Raw genomic sequence first — 6,000 nt, 5'->3', positions numbered from 1 at the left:
TAAGAGGCTCAAGGAATAGAGGTAAAAGTAGAAGTAAGTCAAGGTCCAAATACTATAATATTACATGCAACCACTGTGGCAAGAAAGGACACATCAAAAGGTTTTGCCGCAAGTTGAAACAAGACACTAGAGAAGGAAAAAAAGCTAAAAATAACGAGAACAATGTTGCTGCTATTGTTCGAGATGACCTTCTTTTTGCTTATGATGAAAATATCATCAATTTGGTATCCCATGAGACGAACTAGATAGTAGATTCTGGAGCTACCTCGCATGTCACACCAAGAAAAGACTTTTTCTGATCTTATACTCCTGTTGATTCTGGAGTGTTAAAAATGGGCAATGCCAGTGAAGTTAAGGTGTTTGGTGTTGGCACAGTTTGTTTGAAAACTAATAATGGGTCAATGTTAGTTCTTTAAGATGTCAAGCATGCTCCAGACTTTCCTTTCAATTTGATCTCCGCAGGAAGAATAGACGACGAAGGTTACCATAATGCCCTCTTTAATGGGCAATGGAAGCTCACCAAGGGCTCGTTAGAAGTGGCTCGAGGAGTCAAGTCTGGTTATTTATATGTGACACGGGGCTCTATTCTTAATGACTCGATAAATCTGGTGGAAAGTGATACTTTATTAGAATTGTGGCATCGAAGATTGAGTCATATGAGTGAGAGGGGGATTACGTGTTTAGCTAAGAAAAGTTTGCTTTCTAGAGTGAAACAAGCAAAGCTGAAAAGGTGCATACATTATTTAGCTGGCAAATAGAAAAAGGTTTCCTTTCATAGCCATCCTCCCTCAAGAAAGCCCGATTTATTGGAGCTAGTACACTCTGATTTGTGTGGTCCTTTTAAAGTAAAGTCAATAGGTGGTGCACTTTACTTTGTGACCTTCATTGATGATCATTCTCATAAACTCTGGGTGAATCTTTTGAATCTAAAGATCAAGCACTTAGCGTGTTTAAGGATTTTCAGGCCTTAGTTGAGAGACAGACGGGGAAGAAATTAAAATGCATTCACACTGACAATGGTGGTGAATATTGTGGTCCCTTTGATAACTATTGCAAGGAAAAAGGAATTCGTCATCAGAAAACTCCACCCAAGACACCTCAATTGAATGGTTTGGCAGAAAGGATGAATAGAACTTTAGTTGAGAAAGTTAGATGCTTACTTTCAAAGGCTAAACTTCCAAATAAATTTTGGGCGGAAGCACATAACACTGTTGCATATGTTATCAATTTGTCTCCTGCAGTTGCTTTGGATGGTGATGTCCCAGACAGAGTTTGTTTTGCCAAAGATGTTTCTTATGATCACCTGAGAGTTTTTGGGTGTAAAGCTTGTGTGCATGTTCCAAAAGATGAGAGATCGAAACTGGATGTCAAAAATAAGCAGTGCATCTTTATCGGTTATGGTCAAGATGAGTTTGGATATCGTTTTTATGATCCAGTTGACAATAAAATTATTAGAAGTCGTGATGCAATATTCTTTGAAGACCAAACTATTGAAGATATTTACAAAGTTGAGAAGATAGATTCTTAGAGTAATGAGAGCTTATTTGATATTGATCCAGTTTCAATTGCTAAGGCACCTATTGCACATGAAGGAACCCACGACAATGATGGAGATAGTGATCAAGATCAAAATGATCATCATGGTGTAGATGTTATGGATGCTCCAGTTGATGAAGTTGTGGTTACTCAGCAACCAATTCCTGCACAGGTAACTACTTTGAATGCTCCTGAAACCTCTCTGAGAAGATCTACAGGGGAGAAGCAAAAATCCATGTGCTATCCTCCTAATGAGTATGTACTTTTGACTGACATGGGAGAACCTAAGAATTATGATGAAGCCATGCAAGATTCTCACAAAGATCAGTGGATCGAAGTGATGGAAGATGAGATGAAGTCACTCCATGAGAATGACACATATGAGTTAATGAAATTGCCGAAAGAGAAGAGAGCTTTATCTAACAAATGGATATTCAGAATAAAGCAAGATAACCATACCTTTGTGCCTAGATACAAGGCAAAGTTAGTTGTTAAAGGTTTTGTCCAGAAGAAGGGAGTTGACTTTGATGAAATTTTCTCCCCCTGTTGTAAAGATGTCTTCTATTCGTGTGGTTCTAGGCTTAGCTGCAAGTCTAGATTTAGAGGTTGAGCAGATGGATGTCAAGACTGCTTTTCTTCATGGTGATTTAGATGAGGAGATTTATATGGAGCAACCTGAGGATTTTGTAACTAAGGAAAAAGAAAAATATGTTTGCAAATTGAAAAAGAGCCTGTATGAAAAGAAATACATAAAGAAGGAAAATCTAAAGACCTACCGGCTGAAGACTGTTAGAGTTGATGTCAAATAATCGAATGTGAGGATTTCCAGCAGCAGCAAGGAAGCGTTTATCCGGAGTAATTTCGAGACGATTCACTTGCTGTATACAGTTCAAGAAAGGGAAATGAAGTAAAGGTAGATGTATCACATAACTGCCCCAATAAAATAAGTTGATCCAAAATGCATATATTATTTCCATACATTTTGACTGTCTGTCACACCTTGCCTGCCAATACAATTTGTTCGGACAGATGAACAGGATCTCAACTACTTGGTGAAAAATGAGTCAAATACTTGACAAAATGCAAACAACAATGCCACTCAAAAGTGCCCCATGGGGTTTGATCGACCGGTAAGAGCGCAACTTGTGATGCGCGGGTTAGGCGCAAGTCACAGTCGCGAACAAAAGCCTGGTATTTAAGTGGAGATAGGTAGAGGGGCGGGCTCATTATCTGCTGAGTTTCGAATCATGCATCAGCGGCCCTCGGGCTCGGTTATTAAAAAGAGAAAAAAAGTAATGCGACACAAAAGTGAAGCTTGAGTCTATTTCCAATTTGCAGGCTTGGCATCAAATTTATCCCGTGATGACATAAGTCACATAGATATGTTGAAACTGATTTTACAATTATAAATAAATAAGTTACATATGCAAGAATGCAGTTAGGCAGAAACAAGCTCCAAGGCAATGATATTTGAAGTTTGAATCTGTCATAGAAGAACAAGGGTACAAGAAAACTTCTTCAGACCACTGTGTATTCTTGCAGAAGTTCTCTGATGATGATTTTATTATTTTATTGCTTTATGTGGACGACATGGTTATTGTTGGCAAGAATAAATCCAGAATTGCAGTCCTTAAGAAGCAGTTGAGCAAATTGTTTGCGATGAAGGACTTGGGGCCAGCAAAGAAAATCTTGGGCATTCAAATTCACCAACACAGAGATAGAAAAGAGTTATTTTTGTCCCAAAAGCAATACATTGAGAAGGTACTCAAGAGGTTCAATATGACAGATGCAAAAGTGGTTAGTACTCCACTTGCTAAACACTTCAAATTGAGTATTAGTCAGAGTCCATATACTGATGAAGAGAAAAAGGAGATGTCTCGTATTCCTTACTCTTCTGTTGTTGGTAGCTTGATGTATGTTATGGTTTGCACTAGACCAGATATTGCACATGTCGTTGGTATTGTTAGTAGATTCCTTTCTAATCCTGCAAAAGAATATTGGGATGCAGTAAAATGGATATTAAGGTATTTGAAAGGTACTGCAGATTTGAAGTTGTGCTTTGGCAATGGCAAGCCTGAACTTGTTTGTTACACAGACTCTGCTTTAGGAGGCAATCTTGATAATTCAAGATCCACTTCCGGTTATTTGATCACTTTTGCAGGGGAAGCTATTTCTTGGCAATCTAGACTACAGAAGTGCATAGCTCTATCCACCACAGAAGCTGAATATATTGTTGTCATAGAAGGTGACAAAGAACTATTATGGATGAAGGAGTTTATTAATGATCTTGGCTTAGAGCAACCAAGGTACATCTTATTTTGTGATAATCAGAGTGCTATCTGTCTCACCAAGCACTCCACTTTTCATTCTAAGACCAAACATATAAATAGAAAGTATCATTGGATAAGAATGGCCGTGGAAGAGAAATTATTTGAGGTTGAGAAGATACACACTGATCAAAATTCTTCGGATATGCTAACAAAGGCGGTGGTTGCAGATAAACATGAATTTTGTAGAAAATTGGCAGGCATGAAGCCTGTCAATAGTTCCTCTACTTAAAGACACATTTGGCCCCTTGGTTGGAGGGGGAGTTTGTTGGGCACATGCCCATATTGTCCAGCCAAAGGCCCAATGGCCTAATCCTATTCTCTTTTGGTTTCCAATCCTATTCGGAATTGGATTCGGTTTATTCCTATTTTGAGTGGGTTTTGGCTTTAAGAGAAAGCACCACTCATGATCTATAAATAGGACAACCTTGGAGAATTATTCTATGCTCATTAATACAAGTCTTTGAAAGACTTTAGCATATAAGAGTGATTTTTTAGAGAGCTTTCGTTAAGAGAGAAGAGAGAAGAAAAATATTTGTTTTGCTGCAAATTTTTATTCCGACCAGCCAACATTCAAATCACGTTTTTTGATTCATTAACCGTTGGATCAGGCTGAAATTTTGACTGAGTATATTTGTAACACTTTGGTCTTGAATTTGAACGGTGGAGATCGGATTTGGAGGCTTAACATCTGATTTCGAGCCTCGAACAACAGCTTCATTTTTGTGGATTCTCCTCTTTCTACAATTGATTAGTTGTTGCTCTTCTTACTATTATTGCTCCGTGTTTAGCACTTGTTGTGTAGCCAATTTGGAGAACTTTTGTAACCCTCTTATTGTTATAGTGGAGTTTTCTGGATCTTTGTGATCCCGTGATTTTTACCTTCGATTTGAAGGGTTTTCCACGTTAAAATTTGGTGTTCTTTATCTTCTTTATTTTCGGGTTTGCCTCTTCCTCGACATAACAACATAGCAATATATATAAATTATATCATTAATAATATCCATATGTACTTAAGAATAAGTAACTAGTTATGTGATTAATATCAAGAAATTTGACAGCTTGGATCGTTTATTTCGCTCTTACCTAGAGATCTCGGGTTCTAAATTTAAAAAAGTAGAGCGTTAGGTAGCGTTTTTTTTTTTAACGTGAGCCATGCTAAGAAAATGCAATTAGTTGAGCAATTAACTTTCGGGCTGGATGAAACACTAGGTAATTTCTTTTTAACATTAATATGGAATGTATTTAATCTATCTCGACCATATGATACTAAAATAAAAATAGAACAAGTAGGATAAATGATTCTCCCACCTATTAAAAAATGTAATATGCTGGTGAAATTTGTAAGTTAAATTGGAAAATATTCTCTCTGTCTCATAATATGTATTGTGATTCTCTTGTGTACGCCCCTTAAGAAAGAATAGTTTTTTGACTACTTTACCCTTATTAAATATTTTTTTCAATTTAAATGTCATCTCTATCAATGACATTATCCATTTTTTTACTAAATGTGAATGCAATTGATTATTAAGGATAGAAAAGAAAAAATATAATTAATTTTATCTTGAACTTTTAAAATAACAAATAATTTGAGACAACTAATTTTATTAACCACGACATATATTATGAAACGCAAAGGAGTATAAATTATTCCAAAATCAGGCAACCTACATATCAAGGTACAGTCAGTTTTCATCGTAGTAAGTCAATTTAGATCACATAGTAATAAATGCTTTTCGGCCTTAAGTTAGACGGTTGAATTGACTTGACTAAGGAGAGATTTTCAGAGGGTTGGTTGGGTTAGCAATAATAGATTTTTTTTCCTTATTCAAATGATAATGTTCGTAATAATAAATGTGTATCATACCTAGGGACGACTCAATGATATTAGCAGTCTAAAGCCAAACCTTAAGAAAAGATCTTAACTTGTATAAATAAAATTTTATACTATGTTTTTACTCGATTCTTTTCTGTTAATTTGTGTGAGTCCACCAAACAGTAGAGTACCTGGTCCTCTACAAGATTTTGCTGAGAATGCTAATAAAATAGTATGTAAATAAGGCAAAAGATTTTTACGTGGAAAAATCTCACACAAAGGAATCAAAAAACCACGACCTACACCTGTAGGCTTTTAACT

This window comes from Nicotiana tabacum, chromosome 13 (genome assembly GCF_000715075.1).
Source record: "Nicotiana tabacum cultivar K326 chromosome 13, ASM71507v2, whole genome shotgun sequence".
Classification (NCBI taxonomy): Eukaryota; Viridiplantae; Streptophyta; class Magnoliopsida; order Solanales; family Solanaceae; genus Nicotiana; species Nicotiana tabacum.
This window is presented reverse-complemented; position numbering follows the sequence as displayed.